The sequence below is a fragment of the Crocuta crocuta genome, unplaced genomic scaffold (assembly GCF_008692635.1).
Source record: "Crocuta crocuta isolate KB4526 unplaced genomic scaffold, BGI_CrCroc_1.0 scaffold64, whole genome shotgun sequence".
In the NCBI taxonomy this organism is placed as follows: domain Eukaryota; kingdom Metazoa; phylum Chordata; class Mammalia; order Carnivora; family Hyaenidae; genus Crocuta; species Crocuta crocuta.
The window spans coordinates 3,806,007-3,828,496 of record NW_027530640.1 but is presented as its reverse complement, the minus strand read 5'-3'; positions in this window follow the sequence as shown (position 1 = coordinate 3,828,496).

Here is a 22,490-nt window from a genome sequence, read left to right as displayed (position 1 = left end):
TTTTAATTCTTTCTAAAAATTTCTCTACTATGGGGCTCCTGGGTGGCTCAGTTGGTTAAGCGTTTGACTTCAGCTCACGTCATGATCTCAGAATTCATGGGTACAAGCTTGACATTGGGTTCCATGCTTTCTCTTTTTCAAAATAAATAAATAAACTAAAAGTTATTATTTAAAAATTTCTCTACTAGCACATCTGGTTTCGTAAGAGCTGTGTTTCCTATCTTTTGGGTATTCTAAAGAATACCCAATACTATTGGTCACTTTGCTTTTTTAATTTCACATGTTATAGGTACTCTGATACATTCAACCTTTTGAAATTACAGAAAGTGCTACCTACTTAAGAGTTGCTTAGCCACAGGAAGAATCTTAATTCTATATCCCTCTTTGCTAGCGATGAGAGGTTTTGAGGAGGTTAACAATTTCTTCACTTCTCTTTCACAGGAACAACAATTTGGGAGTCTATACTGTGCCAGGTGCCATGGTAAGTACTTTTTCACCTTTATCATCCCCTTAGTCAGAGGTACAAAGTCAGTTCTCCATAAGCAAAGGCTGTTCTATGTACATACAGAATCGCATGTCCTGTTATCAAAGAAGTTCTCAAGTCCTCCATCATCATCACTGGCAGAATTCTCTTAATTGAGCTCAAGTCCTCTAAGTGGGTCTCTGAAATAGGCGGAAAGTAATTTTCTGCTGAATTAAGCAAGGTTGTAAACTCAAAGAGGATAGCTTCTATAAAGGCTTATGGGATTGCAAATCAATGTAAACAATTTACTTCAAAGGCCTCTGTCTGAATTGGCATTTAATGGTGAAAATGTGCTTCAATAGTGCTTCTAAAGCTTAAATAAAATGGTCATATAGATTCTCCACATTTCTAGACATTTCTAATTATTATAATAATTTGACAGATTTTAAGAGTCATCAAGACATTTAGTTTAATTTAATGTGTAAGGACAAAACAAAACCAACAGGGATTCTCATTACTCAAAAGGACTAACACAAATTTGACAAAGCCATTTGTATCATGCAAAAACACAAGTAGTTCAGCTACAAATTTTACAGAAGCTACCTATGATTTCTGCATTTTTAAATAATGAGAAAATTTTGTTTTTACCATGATGCTCATGTTTTCACTGTGAAGTACTATTAAAGCAGAACACCTCTAAGAATAAGTTTTATCATCATTTTATTTGTGAGTTGGGTGGGAATGTAGTATATCAAATTATTTTTAAATCAGAAAGAATGAAGATAATAGTTTATAGAGAGTTAGGCAGTAAGATTATTAGAAAGTCTACTTCTCTTTTCTCTTCTAACCTAGGAAACCACATTTCATATCAGAAAGAGTTAAAGACATAGGGTACTGAGTAACATTACTCTTTCATTTTACTAATTTAATACTGTACTGAAGGACATGCATAAATTTTCCCTATTCTAAAGGATATATGCCTATTATAAAGGATAAATACCTATTCCTACAAATTAAGAGTCCAGAATTCATTATATGGTGTTTTGTACCCTTATATCAAATGTATATTTTTTTCTTTAAAATTATTTTCCATATTAAACTAAACTAAAAAATGTGAAGTAGCCAATTACTCACAAAAATTTTTTTGAAATGGTACCCTACATTATATATTAAAATAAAATTAACATACAAAATTATACAAATCTGTTTAAATACTTTTAGGTAGGAGGAAACCTGCATGTACATTTTAGAAAGTGTTATAGATGACAGAACTTCAATTACTGACCCTCTGAATCACCTGCATGGTATCAGCATCCATTCTCAAGTAACATACAGAGGTTTTGACTAAAGGTCTGACTAACCTACAAGTTAGTCTCTGAATCTATCATTTAATAATTCTACAAAAGTTTTGCTTATTTAGAATCATACTACAATATTATTTGCTGTTTTAAGGACAGATTATAAAATAATAATGAAAACAAATAAAAATACTTCATACCACTATGAAACTCCTATTATGACGTGTGTCAGAAAGACACAGTACAATTTTTCCCATACATCTAAGCTAAATGTCTACAAGTATATGCTCATTAGTGATTGAATAATACAAGTTAATAGGCTGGGATTTTGCAATATCATGTTTTATAACCTGATGATATTGATTCTGTACTTCAAAATCCACCCTTTTACTTAATTTAGAACAAACCCATGTTTTATTCAGAAGGTATCTGAACACCATCCAAAGATGGGAACATTCTTGAACATCTCCTTCCTAAAGATTAAGTGTAATTTTGCGTTCACATGTGGACTACAGTGCTTGTGCAAATATTCTTCAAATCAATAACCTGTATTTAATATGTGTGAAAAACAGAAATGGGCTGAATGCTTTGCCACAGACCTATTTTCCCTTGTTCTACTTTCTTACTAAAAGAAGTCAGCCAGGGCACACCTGGGTGACTCAGTCAGTTAAGCGTCTGACTTCAGCTCAGGTCTTGATCTGATGGTTCCTGAGTTGGAACCCTGCATCAGGCTCTGTTCTGACAGCTCAGAGCCTGGAGCCAATTTCAGATTCTGTGTCTTCTTCTCTCTCTGTCTCCCCCTGCTCATGCTCTGTCTCTGTCTCTCTCTCAAAAGTAAATAAACATTAAAAAAAATTTTTAAAGAAGTCAGTCATGTGTATTTCAGAATTTTCAGTTATATTTGTTATTGTGTCATTACTTCTGACTGCACTGAGAAGCATTTTCATGGACCAAGTTTCAGGAAACTTACTCTCAGGTCGACTAGAATGACTAAGACAAATTCTCAATGTAAATATGTTTATAAAATTTCCACTAAGAAAGACTGTTCACAGAATTCTAGTAACACTATCTTCTTTAAATTTTGGACTTCAGTATAGAAGTTTGTACCTTTTAAAAGGACAATGCAAGAAAACTCATAATTAATTTTTTAATCCCCCTTTCCCCTTATTTCTACACCTCCTTCAACTTCTGCAACCAAACATTCTATACTGTTAAGTGATATGTTTTTTTTTTGTTTGATATGTGTTCTATAAAACATGTATTGTTGTTTTATGTATGTGTATTTTTAACTTATATGAATGCTATTAGGCTTTATAGCTTACTTTGGTTTGTTTAATTCTCCTCACATGAGCACTTAGGTTTTTATTTTGCTTTGGTTTTGACTTTTTTATCATGATAAAATTTACATGCAGCAAAATGCACAGATTTTAAGACTGCATTTTGATGAGTTTCAATAAAAGTATTAACTTGTGTAACCATTACCCAAATGAGATACAGAATAGTTCCATCACTCCACAAAACTTTCTTTTCACTCCTTTCATCAGTCCTCAACCACTATTTTGACTTCTACCAACAATCTGAAGACAAAATTTGCAAATCAGAAAATAGTTAAAATTATTCCAGAACAAGTAAGCAACTGAACAAACTGAATGATAAAATGTCAAACAGTTTATAAGATTTATTCTTGAAACTTTATAACTAAACTGTCTGATATCATGACTTGTTGGAAGAATCCTTTGACAGAACTCCTGTTTTTAATTGGAAAAATTTACATTTTATACCAGAGTTGAGTTAAATTGTGAAGGCCTATGATTTACATCTAAATTTCATAAAATATTAAAAAAGATTTTAAATAGAATTTATGAGTTTGGGGTTGAGAAAGAAAGGTCTTATCAAAGAAACTTCTTCTAAAGTAAGCTAAAAAGCAGTACCTAGAAAAATACATGGATTAAAATATTTATATACTTCAATATGGGCAGAATAAAGACTGAGAATATCTTCCATTTAGGGAAAAAAAACTGCTTGGGTGTTTCCAGGTGGCTCACCATGGAAAGAATATTTTCTCTATTTAAAAAAGTATGGTCTTTAGAGAAGAGTTCATTAAAAATATCAAATGTTTCAAAATTACTGATTATAAAATTGTATTTTTTACAGATGTTATTTTTTAAGCAATCTCTGTAACCAACATGGGGCTCAAACTTAACAACCCCGAGATCAAGAGTCACATGCTCTATTGACTGAGCGAGCTAGGTACCCCAATAATGAAATTACTTTTTAAAGTATTGGAATTATCTGGGAAAATAAAAATAAAACCCGTTGAAAAAAAATGTCCTTCAGAAAAATACCAGTAATACAGTACTAGAAACTAACAAAGTTTAAAAACTGATTAAAATATGTGCATATACACCAAAATTAAATATTCAAATTGTGCTCTTTTAATGTTAGAAAATCAATCGTTAAAAACTTGTATGCTTTGATGTACACAAATGCATGTTATATTCATTTTGAGAATATTAAAACTAAAAATAATTTGAGTAAAAGTATTTTATAAACCCAGATAATAAAACCAATTTCTCAGTCAACAAATATTTAAAAACTAAATTACTTCAATTATTTTAAAACCTTAGTGCCCTGTTTAGACAATAAATTATACAATCATCATTATAAAGAGGCAATGTCCTTGAGACTTTTTTTTTTAATTTATTTGAGCCAGAGAAAGCAAGCGCACAAGTGAGCAGGGGAGGGGTAGAGAGTGGGGGAGAGAGAATCTATGATCAGCATGGAGCCCTGGAGCCCAACATGACGCTCTATCTTACTAATCATGTGATCATGACCTGAAATCAGGAGTCAGACGCTTAACCTATGGAGCCACCCAGGCACCCCACCTTTAGACTTTTTATATATGACATTTGCTTTCTAAGCACATAAAAGTACAATCTCCAATTATAGATTACCTTTTTCGTCTCTTCTTTGGATACTTCCTCCTCTCTGCAATGGTACCTTTTCATGGGAGCACAGACATTCTGTCTCCTTCACTGCTTTAAGGCTGAGCATTTCGAATACTGCCAAGAGTAGTAAAGGATGACTAACAAATTTTGAAAATACAGTCTTTAAAATGGGATAGGTTCATTTTCATCAGAACTAATAGGGATTTGCATTCCCACTGTAACCACTTACATGATATTGTTTTTGTTTGTGACCAGATGGTCAGGTCAGTAAAATGAATTTTACCATATTTTATTATTTATAACATTTTTAAAACTATTTTTATGTTACTAATTTACCATAGAAGAAATACTTATAATGCTCAAGAGTTTTAAAAATTCAATATTAAAAGATTCTCTATTTTTAAATGCAGGCAGAATTTCCCCTGGAATAACGGTGCTACAACTCTCTGTCCTCAGAATTTATCGCAATGTTCAGTATAAAACACAAATGACCCCAATGTAAGAGCATTCATGTCTAAATGAGGTCACATTAACTTAAGTGACATTCACTGTCACCATTACCATGCATTCAAACTACATAAAGCAGGATTTTTTTTTTTTAATTTATTTCTGAGAGAGAGAGAGACAGCATGAGCAGGGGAGGGTCAGAGAGAGAAGGAGACACAGAATCCAAAACAGTCTCCAGGCTCTGAGCTAGCTGTCAGCACAAAGCCCAACGCAGGGCTCGAACCCACCAACTGTGAGATCATGACCTGAGCCGAAGTCAGACATTCAACCGACTGAGCCACCCAGGCGTCCCCATAAAGCAGGATTTTTATCCCTACAATTAAAAAATGATATATACCTCATTATATAAACAGAACTTCTGGCCCCATCTCTTTCATCTAGGTTTTATTTCATTTTGTTTTACTGCATTTTCTTTCCAAAAGGCCAATTCTTCAAGTTTTGCTCAGCCTGCCTAAAATAATCAATGGTAATCAATGGTTCTGTATTAATATGTATTTCCCATATCAGTCAGCAGTACTGGAAACTTGTAAATTAGTGATTGGCAAATTACAATGATTTCATGTTTTTAATAGGTGGCAAGAAGCATGAAGATCACCTAACTCTTTTCTAAGGACTGAGATCTTTTTTTTCCTTTTTTTTTCATGTTTATTTATTTTTGAGAGAGAGAGAGAGAGAAAGAAAGAGAGCATGAGTGGGGAGGGCAGAGAGAGAGGGAGACACAGAATCCAAAGCAGGCTACAGGCTCTAAGCCATCAGCACAGAGCCCAAAGCAGGGCTCGAACTACTGAGCTGAGAGATCATGACCTGAGCCAAAGTCGGACGCTTAACAGACTGAGTCACCCAAGCACCGCAGGAGTGAGATTTTTTTTGAAGACACACTTCAGTCCCTCCAACTAGTGAATTGTCATGTCAATTTCCAGTCAAAAGATAGAAACCCCCTTTAAGTTGATCCCAGCATTTGAATCTGCTTTCTTCCTGCAGACATGTAATGATTCCAGAAGAGGAAGCAAAGAGATTAAGAAAATGAGTAATGTCTTTGATAGCCTGCAGGGCTAGGAAGACAAAAAATAAGCATATTATTATAAGTTTCCTTAAGAGGTTTTACTGTTCAGCAGATGATCGACTGACCTATACATTTAACTCCTCTCTTAAGACTATTTCATCATTTTGTAATACAACTATGTTTTTATATAGATCATATTAACTTTTCCCTTTTGAATACCATTAAGGAGTCGTAGATTTTCACAGACTCAATTTGTTCCAATTAGCAATAGTTATTGCTAATAATTAGTCTTTTTGAGTCTCACTTTGTACCAATTTAGCTAATGGAAATGCCATAAAGTTGGCTTCTTCAATGCTATGCTAGTATTTCAAAAGACCTTTGCCTTCTGGCAATAAGATATTTCAAACACTTTTTATTTTTAATGTTTCCCTGGCCAGAGACATGAAATCAACTACTCTTCAAATAATATTCCAATGCAGAGTGAAAGAGAATCTAAAACATAGGTAGTAGGTATGAATATTATATTTTTTCCTCAATATCCACTGCTGGTATTTACACTCTGTTGGTTCTCTTTGGAGACAATGCTGAAAAATACACTTTTACTAGAGTCGTGAGCTCATTCCCTTATTCCTAATAAACATCAATTAATAAAACACTTAATTTTTTCTGTTATAAAATACTAAGTATTTTTTCTACATTTTAGCTTCTTGATTTTGACCATTCTCTCAAGTTTTAATTTCTCCCAATTTCCTTTGTTACATTGACCTTATCCACACACACACACGAATAACCTACTACATTAAATTCAGCTCAGGCTCAAACTGATATCACTACTGAAAGCACAGTGACATAATATCTGTGAACAATTAACTGGGCTGTGAACCTATATTTACTAGCAGGTCAAAACCACATTTGCTAACATAATAATTGTTATACAAAGTTTAGCCCCGCTCAAATATGGATATCCATTGCCAATTATCATCTCCAATTTTGATCATTTCTCCAATAATACTTTCAAGTCCCTCCCTTAAAGAATTTAGAGTTCTTTCTTACTTCTGGTCAAATAAAATTTACTTCAGAAAGTATTTAACTATAAATTAATTTTATTTTTATCAAAGGGTTACAGGTACTTATTAATACAATAAGATGAGAGTGAGAAAGGAACTTCCTCTTCTAATAATCACATGCAAGGTAATTCAAACCAACAGTCCCAGAGAGAACAACTAGTAAGTGGACAAAATATTAAAAATATCTGTTGAAGGCACTGGAGACCCAACAAGGCACTAAAAATTTTGAGGCCCAGACCCAAAAGAAGGCAAGTCCAGCATTTGGAGCTCCATTTCTCCAAATGCTACTTGCTATATTGAGAAGAGGTTGAGAAGCTAAAGAGCTGAGCTATGATTCTGACAACCTCATGCTAATGGAACAAAATAGAGTCAGTACCTACCAGGAATACCAGGAAGCAGCACCTCCTATGTCTCTAGTCTCCTAACTGCTGGGATCAGTAACATGGGAACAAGCATAAATGTGGAAGTATACTACCTCTCTGACACTGACTTGCCTGAGCTATCTGTCAGAAGCAAATATATTCCTATGAAGGAAGAACATCATCCAAAGCTTAAAATTATTTCTACATTTTGTTTTCAATACTCCACGTATGCCTAGCATTCAAAATGAAAGTGGCATCGTATAGGAGGATTAGGAGGAACTTGACGGAGGAACAAGGGGGAGAAGAAGGGCGGAAATGGTGGGGGAAAGGGAGAGAGGCAAACCATGAGAGACTCTTGAATGCTGACAAAAACTGAGGACTGATGGACGTGGGGGGGAGGGGGGTATGGGCAGGGAGGAGGGCACCTGTGGGGATGAGCACTGAGTGTTATGTGGAAACTAATTTGACAATAAACTATTTGTAAAAAAAAAAATAATAATAAAGTGGCATAAGAGGAATAAAACAGCATAAATATAAAAGAAAAAAAACAAGAGGCAATAAAAATGAATGCTTGTGGAATACAGTTAATGAAGGCACAAGGCATATAATTAAAATGTATTTACAATATTCAAGGAGATAAGAAGAAAATAAAATAAGACAGGAGAAAACTGGAAAAGAAAATCTCAATTCTAGAACTGAAAAACATAATCTCAAAAGTAGTAACTCTATAAATGGATTTCACAGTATATTATAAAATAATTATTCACTTACTGGAAAATATTCAACAGGTAATGTTTAGAAATAAGTATGGAAAGACTTTTTTTAAAAAAAGAAAAAAGCAAAGAAAAATACAGAAGGAAGAGTAAAAGACCTAGGAGACCCAGAGAAAAAGCATAATATATGCATATGTGTAACTGGAATGACAGAGAAAAGGGGACAGAAGATAGGTAGGACCAAGACTGGAAAAGAAATTGTGGAGAAATTTCAAGAATTTGAAGAAAAAAAATCAAGCCATAGTTGCAGAGCACTCAACAAGTTAAATCAAAAGAAAAACAGGGGCGCCTGAGTGGCTCAGGCAGTTAAGTGACTTTGGCTCAGGTCATGATCTCACGGTTCGTGGGTTTGAGCCCCACGTCGGGCTCTGTGCCGAAACTCGGAGCCTGGAGCCTGTTTCAGATTCTGTGTCTCCCTCTCTCTCCACCTCTCCCTCACTCATCCTCCATCTCTGTCTCTCAAAATAAAATGAAGACAATAAAAAGAAAAAGGAAAAACATACTGGATTTCTACTCCTACCCAGATTCACCAAACAACAGGAAACCACTTAAAACTCCAACACAAAAGAATGGTTTTCGATATATAACACATCAGGAAATGAAAGACAGTAATTCCTGAAAAGAAGGAAATGAAAGTGCTGAGGCCTACAGCTGCCAGAGTTTACTTCCTGGATAAAGAATCCAGTTCACATACAAGGAGTGGGAAGCCAGTAGTAGTATCTCGGTTCCCTGAGGTGACGTGACAGAGCCGTGAGTCCAGGGAGTCCTACACAGCTATAACATACAGGGCAGAACCCCAGAGACAATAGGGCTGCACCAGCAGAAACTCTGGAAACCTGTGGAGATTTCAAGTCTTCTGGGGAGGAGTGATGAGCACAGGGGTATCAGGAAACTATAAGAAGACAGAGAAAGGTCCACTGGAAAGAAAGGAAAGGAAACAGCACTGGTCTTGCTCCAGCCAAAGTGATAAATCTCAAACACAAAAATGCAACACAAAATATGCAGCACCAAAAAAGTTAAAATTCACAATGCCTACCATTCAATAAGAAATTAGTGGCAAAGACAGGCAAGTAAGAAGGAAAACATGGTACATAATAAGGAGAAAAATCAGTCAAAGGAAACTGACAGAGCAATAACAAAGATGATAAAACTAGTAGAGAGGAACACTAAAACAGTTTTATAACTGTACTCTATAACTTAAAAAAAAGCTATAGGAAATAATAACTCGTTAAAAAGAGACGAGAGATATATATTTTTTTAAAAAAGACCCAAACTGTACTTTTAGAGGTGAAAATAATAATGCCAAAGGTAAAATACACACACACACACACACACACACACACACACACACACACACACACAGAGGCTATGATTAATGGCAAACTGGACATTGCTGCCAAAAAGATTAGTGAACTTAAAAACCAAAAGAAACTGTACAAAATAAAATAGAATAATGAAAAATAAATGAACAGTGTGTGAGTGAGCTGTTGGACACCTTTGAAATGCCTAATATACATGTGCCCATACTTTATGAAGAAAAAGAAAGAGAAGAAAAAAACCACTACCTGAACAAATAATGTTTGAAAATTTTCAAACTCAAAACTATCAACCACATAGATCCAAAAAGTTCAAAGCACCAGAAGCAAAAGAAACAAAACTGCATCAAAGCACTTCCAAATCAAATTGCTTAAAACCAGAGGTAAAGAAATAATCTCAAAATCAACCAGAGGGAAAATACACAGTATATACACATGAGAAGAAATACGGATGGCAGCATACTGTTCATTGAAAGTAAGGCAAGCCAGAAGACAAGACAATAATATCTTCAAAGACTGAGGTGGGGTGGGGGAAATTTTATCAGTCTAGATTTATATTCCCAGCTAATATTTTTAAAAGATAAGAAAACCTGAGGTTTTTTCATCACACAAAATCCCAAAGAATTATCACCAGAAGACTTGTAGTTAAAGAAATGTTTAAAGATGTCCTTAGGGCAGAAAGAAAATGATAACCAGATGAAAATATGAATCTATATGAAGTAAGAGAGAATACTGGAAATAACTCCAGGGTATCAATAAAATACAGCCTTCTTATTATTTATATATTTTTGAAAGATTACTGAGAGCTTATATCAAAAGGAATAACAATGCACTGTGGGAATCAGAACACATGGAGAAGGAAAATATATGACAATGAAAGTACAAAAGTCAGGCAAGGAGAAATTTATATATTCAGTTTTAAGGTCCATGCATCATATGTGAGGTAGCATAATGTCTACTTAGGGTTGATTGTGATATATCAATGTTTTGATAACCCCAAAACAACTATAAGGATAATACCAAACAAAGTTATACTTAGTAAAATAACAAAGAAGAGAAACAGAATACTAACAAAATTAATTAATTCAAAGAAGGCAGAGAAGAACAAAGAGAAATCAGAACAGATGGTAAATAGAAAATTAATAGCAAGATAGTAGATTTTAACTTCACCATATTAACAATCACTTGAAGTTTAACTAGTCTAGTCATTCCCATTAAAAAGCATGCTGGGAAAATGGTAGAGTAAGTGGATCCTAAGTTCAACTGGTCCCACAGATACAACCAGATAATACTCATATCAGTGTAAATGGCCCAGAATACTACATGAAGACTGACAGAACCAACTCCACAACTGAAGGTCGAGAAGAGGACACATCAGAGAGGGTAGGAAGAGAAGAGATGCAATGGTATGCTAAAAGGGACCACAGTGTCCACAGGAGGGAGGAACCTGCAGATACAGAGAAGCTAGAGAAACAGACTATAACACCAAGAAGCCCACACAGGAAAGATGAATCCCTTTAACATTTGGCTATGAAAACAAGAGGTGCCAAATTTCATGAGTTCTGACAACCAATCAGACTTAAAGCCTGGGATTTTAAAAATAAACCAGTTTGGTTCTGGGAGAGTCCCAAGGAATATGGGAAGTTGAGTCCCTGTTCTTAAAGTGAAAGCACAACAAACAGCCTGCAGAAATACAGTATAGAAACAGTAATTTGAAAAATGCCTGGAACACATGACAGGGAGAGTTACTTACTCATCTCACAGAGTGCCCAGAGGGGCAGGATTCACAGGAAGACTTCTCCAGTAACAAAGGAGCTGGCACTCACCATTTCCCTCCCTTGACCCCCAACATAAATATATAGCCACCTGTGGGAAGCAGCACAGCACCCACACTCACCACCATGAGATCATGACCTGAGCCAAAGTTGGCCACTTAACCAACTGTACAACCAAGGCACCCCAACATTTTCTTCAAGTGCACATGGAACATTCTCCATAACAGATCATATGTAAGATCACAAAACAAGTCTCAAAAAAGCCATAAATATCAAAGTCATACAATACATCTTTTCAGACCACAACACTATGAAACCAGAAATCAACCACAGGAAAAATTCCAGAAAGAACACTTATACATGGAGGTTAAATTACATGCTACTAGGGGCAACTGGGAGGTTTATTAAGTTAGGCATCTGACTCTTGACCTCAGCTCAAGTCTTGATCTCAGGGTTGTGAGTTCAAGCCTCACGCTGGCCTCCAAGTAAGGAGCCTATTAAAATAAATAAGTAAATAGCATGCGACTAAACAAAGAATGTGTCAAGCAAGAAATCAAAGAATATCAAAATATACATGGAGAAAAATGAACATGAAAACACAACACTACAAAATCTTTGGGATGCAGCAAAAGCAATTTTAAGAGGGAAAATTATACTAATATAGACCTACTTCAAGAAGCAAGAAAATCTCTAACAACCTAACCTTACAACTAGAAAAAAAAAAAAAGAACAAACAAAACACAAAACCAGCACAGAAAAGAAATAATAAAGATTAGATCAGAAATAAATGATCTAGAAACTAAAAAAAATAAATAAAAAATAAAAAAAAAAAAACAATAGAACAGATGAAACCAGGAGCTGGTTCTTTGAAAAGATCAACAAAATTGATAAACCTCTAACCAGATTCATCAAAAACAAAATAACAACCGACACCACAGAAGTACAAATGACTGAAAGAAAATATTATGAAAAATTATATGCCAACAAGCTGGACAACCTAGAATAAATGGACACATTCCTGGAACAGGAAGAAAGAAAATTTGAACAGATGAATTAACAGCAAGGAAATTCAATTAGTAATCAAAAAACTCCCAATAAACAGACATCTAAGACCAGACAGCTTAATAGGTAAATTCTACCAAACATCTAAAGAGGAATTAATATCCATTCTGCTCAAACCATTCTAAAAACTAGAAGAGAAAGGAAAACGTCCAAATTCATTCTATGAGGCCACCATTACCCTCATACCAAAGCAACAGAAAAAGTCAACAGAAAAAGAGAACTACAGGCCAGTATCCCTGATGAACTCAGATACAAAATCCACAACAAAATATTAGCAAACTAAATCATACAATACATTAAAGGAACCAGTCACCATGAGCAAGTGGGATTTATTTCAGTGATACAAAGGTGGTTTAATATGTGCAAATCAATTGACATGATATGTCACATCCGTAAGAGAAAAATAACCATATGATCATTTCAATACATGCAGAAATGTAACTGACACAGTACAACATCCATTCATGATAAAAACCATCAACAAAGTAGGTATAGGGGGAACACAGCTCAACATAATCAAGGCCACTTATGAAAAACTCACAGCTAATATCATACTCAGTGGTGAAAAACTAAGAGTTTTCCCCCTAATATTGGGAACAAAATAAGGATGCCCATTCTCACCACTTTTCTTCAACACAGTACTGAAAATCCTAGTACAGCAATCAGATAACTAACTAACTAAATAAATGCAATCCAAACTATTAAGGAAGAAGTAAAACTTTCACTATATGTAGATGACATGATACTATATATACAAAACCTAGACTGCACCAAAAAACTCCTAGAATCAATAAATAAATTCAGTAAAGCCATATGATACAAAATCAATGTAGAGAAATCTGTTGTATTTCTATATATTAATAAGGAAGCGCCAGAAAGAGAAATTAAGAAAATAGTCTCATTTACAACTGCACCACATATAATAAAATAGAAAAAACTTAACCAATGAAATAAAAGACCAGTATTCTGTAAACTATGAAACACTTATGAAAGAAATTCAAATTGATCACAAAGAAATGGAAGGCCACTCCATGCTTACAGTTTGGAAGAATAGGTAGTGTTAAAGTCTACACTATCCAAAGCAATCTACATATTTAATGCAAACCCTATGAAAATACCAACAGTATTTTTCACAGAACTAGAACAATTAGAAAATGTGTATGAAACCACAAAAGACCAAGGATAGTCAAAGCAATCTTGAAAAAGAAAAACAAACCTGGAGGTATCACAACTCCAGACTTCAAGTCATATGATAAAGCTGTAGTAATTAAAGCAGTACGGTAATGGCACAAAAATAGACACAGAAATCAATGGAACATAAGAGAAAACCTAGAGATGAATCCACAATTATATGGTCAATTAATCTTCAACAAAATAGGCAAGAATATGCAATGAGAAAAAGACAGTGTCTTCAACAAATGATGCTGGGAAAACTGAACATCTTCATGAAAAAAAGAAAAAGAAAAAGAAATTGGACCACTTTTTTCACTCCATACACAAAAATAAAGTTACTGGTCCTTAATCTATTTAAGGACCTAAATGTGATATCTGAAACCATAAAAACCCTAGAAGAGAGCACAGCCAGTAATTTCTCTAACCTTGCCGTAGCAATTATGTCTTCTGAGTCAAGGAACACAAATACAAAAATAAACTATTGGGACTACATCAAAGTAAAAAGCTTGTGCACAGCAAAGGAAACAACCAACAAAAATAAGACAACCTATGTAATAGGAGAAGATATTTGTAAATGACATACCCTGTATATGTAAGAATTTATACAACTAAACAACCAGAAAGCAAATAATACGATTTAAAAATGGGCAGAAGATATGAACAGACATTTCTCCAAAGAAGACATCCAGACGGCCAGTAGTTGCATGATGCTCATGATGTTAATATTCAACACTGCTCATCATCAGTGAAAGCAAATCAAAATTATACTGAGACTCATACCTGTCAGAATGGCTAAAATCAAGAATACAAGAAACAAGTATTGATGAGGATATGGAGAAAAAGGAATCCTCATGCATTGTTGATAGGAATGCAAACTGGTGCAGCCACTCTGGAATGCAGTTTGGAAGTTCCCCCCAAAATTAAAAACAGAACTACCCTATGATCCAGTAATCACACTACTGGGTATTTACCCAAAGAATATGAAAACACTAATTCAAAGGAATACATGCACCTGTGTGTTTATTGCAGCATTATTTTACAGCCAAACTATGGAGGTGGTCCAAGTGTCAATCCATAGATGAATGGATGAAAAAGATATGGTTTATATATACAATGTAATATTATTCACCCATAAAAAAGAATGAAGCCTTGCCATTTGCAACAATGTGGATGGTTCTAGAGAGTATAATGCTAAGTGAAATAAGCCAGTTAGAGAAAGACAACTACTATATTGTGTCATTCAAATGTGGGATTTAAGAAACAAAACAAGTGGACAAAGGAAAAAAAGAGAGAGATAAAGCAAAAAAAAAAAAAAAAAAAAACAGATTCTTTACTATAGAGAACAAGCAGATGGGGGAATGGATGAGAGTTGAAAGGGACTAAGAGTATTTAATCTTACTTAATCTTACTGAGCCTCGAGTAACGTATGGATCTGTGGAATCACTATACTGTATACCTGAAGCTAATACAATACTGCGTATTAACTACACTGGAATTATAATATTTATAAATGGAAAAAAGATTAAAGAGAAATAATGGGGGAGGAGGGGGAGCAAGGATTGTCAGATTGGATAAAAAGATGACACTCAACTACATGCTGCCCAAGAAATACTCCGTAAATATAATACCACAAAAAGTTAAAAGAAAATCAATGGTAAAAAATATTTAATACTGGGACACCTGGGTGGCTCAGTTGATTAAATGTGTGACTCTTGATTTCAACTCAGGTCATGATCTCACAGTTCATTTGTTCAAGCCCTGCTTCGGGCTCTGTGCTGAAGGCTCCTGATTCTCTGTATCCCTCTCTCTCCCTCCCCCTCACCCTGCGCACGTGTGCTTTCTCTTACTTTCTCTCAGAAATAAACATTTTAAAAAAGATATTTAATATTAAGCTAGCAGTAATCACAGATTAGGCAGTCTGTCCTCATATTAGACAAAGTAGATTACAGAGCAAAATATCACCTGAGTAAAAGAAGCTCATTAAATAATGGTAAAGGTGTTAATTTATCAAGAGGACATGATTTTAACATTTAAGTATCTGATAACAGAGCTTTAAAATACCTGAAGCAGAAATTGAAAGAAACGCAGGGAGAAATAGACAAATCCACATTTAGAGGTCAGAGATTTTAAGAGCCCACTTTCAATAATTAATGGAATGAACAGAAAATCAGGAAGGGTGAGGGGTGCTTGGGTGGCTCAGTGGGTTAGGCGTCTGACTTCAGCTCAGGTCAGGATCTCACAGTCCATGAGCTGGAGCCTCCCATCGGGCTCTGTGCTTACAGCTCATACCCTGGAGCCTGCTTTGGATACTGTGTGTCTCTCTTCCTCTGTCCCTTCCCTGTTCTCACTCTGTCTCTATCTGTCTGTCTGTCTGTCTGTCTGTCTCTCTCAAAACTAAATAAACATTAAAAAAAAAAAAAAGAAAAAGAAAACAGGAACATTGAATATTCCCCGAACAACAACAGAATACACTTTGTATTCAGCTATACATGAAACATTTACCAGTTAAACTATAACCAAGTCTCAATCAATTTTAAATAATTCAAGTCATACAAAGTATGATCACTGACCAAAATAGAATTAAATATCAGTAACAGAAGAATATTTCCAAATACTCAGAAACTAAAAACACTTAATTCTGAATAGTCCATGGGTCAAAAAATGTATCACAAGTGAAATGAAAAACTATCTTCAATGAAAATAGAACACAGAACACAGAAAATGTGTATAATGTGTATACACATGTGTATTACGTGTAAAATGTGTATAATGCAACGAAAGCAGCATTTAGAGGGAAATTTGTAGTATAAAACATCTATTTGTACATAAAGCAGTATTAAAACTATGGCTTCAGCTTCTATCTTGATAAACAAATACAAACAAACAAAAAGAAGTGTCAATGAATTCCAAAATAAGCATACAAAAAGGAAAGGACAAATATCCGACCAGAAATCAGTAAAATAGAAAACACAATCAATAAGGAAACTAAGTAAAGACAAAAGTTGCTTGTCTTAAAGAACAATATAATTGATACTGGTGTCATTCCTGAAATGTACATTCTGACATACAATTCCACTGCTAGGAACTGCCCTAATAGATTACTCATGAATTTTCACCAAAATTTATATATGCATTTTAGCATGAAACATTATAGCAAATAATTATAAACAACCAAAGTAACTACATCTAGTATAATTACTGAGATGTTTGGATATATTCTGACACCTTATTTTATGTTTATGATTTATTTTTTCTTGTTTTCACTGAACTTCCCTAGCTGTTTGTCATACTGAGGAGGTTTTCTTAACTCTTTTCTTCTTCTGGTTATCTGGAAATTATAAATTCTATTTCTAAAGTTTGCTGATTACTTTTGAATTTCCAGTAAACTTATCTAAGCATTTTTTTCATATGGAGTCACACATGAATGTCCCAACTAAAAAAGACAAGATCTTCAGCACTTTTAAACATAACATGTTACACATCTCAAGCTAACATGTTAAAACACTAAACTCTGGGTTACCTACTACTTAAAACTGTTAATTCCTGATATTACCCATCTCAATAGATACCACCACTATCTACCTTTGCTCAAACCAAAAATTTAAGAAAGCCTACTACTTCAGTCCAAGACACCAACACTTTTTTCCAGATTACTGTCCCAAACCAGCCAATTGGTCTCCTTTCTTTTACAATGCCCTTATTTAATTCATTTTCCACATAGCTGATATACTGATCATGTGAAAACCAAAACCCAGATGATGCCACCTTCTGGGTAAAACCTTTGATGGAAACTCACTGATGAGAAATATAATACAGATTCTACATTGTTCCATAGGGCATTTCTTGATTAGAGCACTGCCTCACCTTATGTCATGCATGCCCTTTCTTAATATGCTCTAGTCACACTGGCCTTATTTAAATTTCTTAAAGATCAGTTCCTTCACCCTTCTCATATAAACAGTCTGTATTTTCTATCATTCCTCTGCTTGGAATGCTCTGCCTTTGTAACTTTTCATGTTTGGTCATTCTCCTCAAGTTTCAACTTAAAATTCAATTCATCACAGAGACTTTTTTGATCACTCCACATAAAAATGATTCCCCTGTTACTCTTTAGCATCTCACTGAATTTTAATCTTTTCTAGCCTTTATCATAATCTGTAAATTTGTTTATTTATTGTTTGTATTCTCTAAATTTTAATTCTTTGATGCCAAGCACCTTGTTTGGTTTCTTTATGTCTGAGTATCGCATGCCTAGATCAGTGCTTTTCATATCCTATGGACTCAAAAATGTTTTAGCTGAATCAATTGATTTAAAAAAGAGAGAATTCTAATAACTGACACAGGGAGCTTACTTGAATTGCTTAAATAGTTAAAGCAAGGGATAACTGGAGGCGCCTGGGTGGCTCAGTCGATTGAGCATCCGGCTTCGGCTCAGGTCATGATCTCACAGTTTGTGGGTTCAAGCCCCACGTCAGGCTCTATGCTGACAGCTAGCTCAGAGCCTGGAGTCTGCTTCAGATTCTATGTCTCTCTTTCTCTCTGACTCTCCCCTGCTCAAGCTGTCTCTCTCTCTCTCTCTCTGTCAGAAATAAATTTTAAAAATTAAAAAAAAAATTTAAAGCAAGGGATGACTTATACTGGGAAGAACACCAAATGCATCTGCCTTTCCTTACTATTTTCTCTATTTTCATTTTGGTATTAGACTGTTACTGGTTAGTTACTTGTTTCTTGGGCTGTTACTTGTTTTCTTCTATCCCAATGCCCAGTGAGGTGAATGCCCACCTTGCTTAGTTTATTGTATAACCTGGGGCTTGATATTACCAAAACCAAAGACAGTGCAAGAAAAGAAAGTTACAGGTGAATATTCCAGATGAATAAAGATGCAAAAACTCACAACAAAATTAAGCAAAATGAATTCAACAACATATTAAAAGGACCATACACCATGTCAAGAGGGATTTATGTGGGATGCAAAACACACAAATCAATAATGTGGTATATCACATTAATAAAATGAAAGCTAAAAATCATATGATTGCCTCAACAGATGCAGAAAAGCATTTGGCAAAATACAACATCCTTTCATAATAAAAACTGTGAACAAATTGGGCAGAGTTGGAACATACCTCAACATAACAAAAATCCTATACCACAAACCCTAACATTAAACTCAACAGTGAAATACTGAAAGTTTTCCTTTAAGATTAGGACTACCATACCACTCTAATTCACCAAAGGACTAGAAGCCTTAGCTACAGGAATTAAGGCAAGACAAAGAAATAAGTGATATCTAAATCTTAAAGGAAGAAGTAAAATTATTAATATGTGCATATGATATGTTCTTATATACAGAAAGTCATAAAGCTTGAGTCAAGTTTCCCATTCTGAGAGTTTCTAAGAATGCAACTGGCATGTCCTACCCAGTACCTGACAGGAAGGTCTGTGTGACCCCCAACATTCTCCTCTTAACTCCACATTTGGAATGTCTATCAGGAAAACCAGTTCGCATCTCTGCAGGAGATATATGCATTGTGTACATGGTTTTAAGTGACTTTGATTTAAATTTATCTAAAAATCACAAATCATCTTTTTACTGTTATCCAAAGGTTCCTCAAAGAGCAACTATTCATGCTTGCTTCTTTCTTTCTTTCTTTCTTTCTTTCTTTCTTTCTTTCTTTCTTTCTTTCTTTCTTTCTCTCTCTTTTAGTAACTCTTTGCTATTTCAAAAGAATTTGGAGATGGAGAAATGATGACACCACATTTTCGATGTGCCATCTCAATCAGATAATCATTAAATACAATTATGAGTGATTCCAACTGTACATTTAAAAGAAAACTGGCCATGAATGATGGATTCAGGAAAAGACCATCACAATATTAAGTTGCCTGAAAGAGCTAGTGAAGTCAGTTTAATTTGTGATACACTACAGGCAGTAAAATTGAAGTTATGCAAATAAAAGGGACTATAAAAGTATGGTACCAAATTTCTAACTTAGAGTAAAACTTAAATGAATACTTCCCTACATTTACAGTGAACTCTTCAAGAATGGAATCCATGGCTTATTCATGTCTGTAGTCTCAGTGTATGCACAGGATCTTTCCACATATTCAGGCAATGTTTATTCAATAACTGAAAATAAAGCCTAACATTCTAACATTTGCAGTGAATTTTAAGCAGCAGGGACACAATTTTATTTACATTTTTGGCAGTGGCTCAACATTTCTATCAGTTTGGAAGCCCTTCCCGTTAATCTCTCTCCCTCTCTCTCTTTTTTTTTTTTTAGAGTGAGACTGCATGAGCAGGAAAGAGGGGCAGATGGGGGAGGGGGGAGAGAGAGGGAGGGAGGGTGGGGGAGCGAGAGAGACAGAGAGACAGAGACAGAGAGAGAGAGAGAGAGAGAGAGAGAGAGAGAGAGAGAGAGAGAACCCTAAGCAGGATCCATGTCCAGCACAGAGCCTGATGTGGGGCTCCATCCTATGACTCTGGGATAATGACCTGACCTAAAATCATGAGTCAGATGGTCAACCAACTAAGCCACCCAGGCGCCCCTGTATAACTTAAAACTTTTAACTCACATTCATTTATCTCGTGCTTCCCTGATAATTATAAATGAGTGTAACAAGAAGTGATGGAGCATGGATACCAGGAAAATACTGTTTCTGCTAGAAGAACAAATCTGTCATAATGTACCAACTTTCAAAAACAAATAAAAGAACGATTTTATTGGGTGAATAAATAAGAATCCAAAAAAATCTGAAAAACATTGGTCTGCTGACTAATGGTCAGTTTTTTTTGTAGAAATTTCCAAAACAAGTTTGTGAGAAAGTGTTACCCTTTCTGTCCCTTTTTTTGGCTTCTGCTTGATTTTAGTTATTTTAATCAGTGTTTTTGCCAGGACTAATGATGTTATTTTCTAGTCTCCCCATGCTACAGCAAATTAATTTGAATATCGTCTGAGACATCTAAACAGCAACAGCAGTAAATATTCATCATGTGGACTTAATAATGGCATCTTGAAATGTTCTTTGTTGGTGGTTGTTGTTTTTTACCACAAAGATTTACCATCCAACATGGTATTAAAAACAAGAGAGGGCTGGGGCACCTGGGTGGCTCAGTCGGTTAAGTGCCCAACTTCGGCTCAGGTCATGATCTCACGCTTTGTGGGTTCGAGCCCCACGTCAGGCTCTGTGCTGACAGCTAGCTCAGAGCCTGGAGCCTGTTTTAGATTCTGTATCTCCCTCTCTCTCTGACCCTCCCCTGCTCATGCTGTCTCTCTCAGAAATAAATAAAACATTAAAAATTAAAAAAAAAAACACAAAATAGGGCCCTCGATAGATTTTATATCACACTAACAGGCGGAAAAACACAACTGTGACATCACCCTGGTGATAAGCTGACTAGCTCACCTGCAAAAGCTCCAGGGTTTATCAAGTATACTGGGAAGAGGAGAACTTGGGTTTATGATAACTCAAATCAAATGAACTAATTAATTACAGATTGACTGGATACATGAGTGTCTGCTAAATGCTAATTTGCAATGCAATAAAATTTCAAATGCAAGTTTTCTACTGATGCCAAATATTTATCAGCCTTGTAAGATAAGAGTGGACGTTCTCAGTCAGACGTTAAACAGAGCAAGGAGGTCTGCAGAATGATATTATGTGATTATGATTTATGGGAAAAGCTTTATCTTGAGTCACATTCAGTTAGTACATCTTGTTTATTTGTTATTAGCAAGTGTAATAGAAAAGGAAATGAAAGAAAAAGAGGCAAGATGAATAAAACAACAGAGGACTGAAGTCACTGAAATTTTTTTTTTAATGTTTTATTTATTTCTAGGAGAGAGACAGAGAGAGAGACAGCATGAGCAGGGGAGGGTCAGAGAGAGAGGGAGTCACAGACTGAAACAGGCTCCAGGCTCTGAGCTGGCAGTCAGCACAGAGCCCGACGCGGGGCTCGAACCCACGAACCATGAGATCATGACCTAAGCGAAAGTCGGACGCTTAACCAACTAAGCCAGCCAGGGGCCCCTGAAATTTTTTAAAATGTGCTTTATTGGTTGGGTGGTGCTTGTTTTTGGCCTATATTTTCGCCTTTCATGTTTAAAATAAACTTTAAAAGCTAGAAAAATAACTAAAACTGCCAATTGTTGTGGTCACTTCTCTTCCTACCACTTTTCTCATTAACGTTTTCTTGGAAAAAGAAAAGACTCCAAGAATTGGTGACAGTAATTTTAGTTCCATGTGTTAAATTTATTCTATTGAACTCTTTGGAAATTTCACAACTTTAGGCTAGCTTGATATCAAAATTAATATATTTTAAATGTGTTTATCTCTACTAACTACCAAAAGATTTTTAAATGCATAGTTTCCAAACACCTAGAATAAAGAGACGAGAACAACAACAACAAAAACAAAACCTTAATTAGTTAAAAGCAGTAAAGAGGGAAACATTAAATAAAAAAAAAAACAAAACCCAAAACTCCAAAAAAATAATAACGTAGGTCTTGACAAATCTAAAGTGTCTGTTAGTTAGATTGACTTTACAGACAATTTGGGGCACAATTTACATATTCTCTCCTTTATAACCTTTTCCTAAAACTCCATTACATACTGAGAGTAAAAGGTCCACTGATTCTATTTTCCTGGCAAACAGAAGAGTTTCCATTTTGTCAAACATTTGGAAATCAAATGTTGGTATTTTTCTTATAATCATTGTCAAGAAACATTTCCTAAGGGGTAT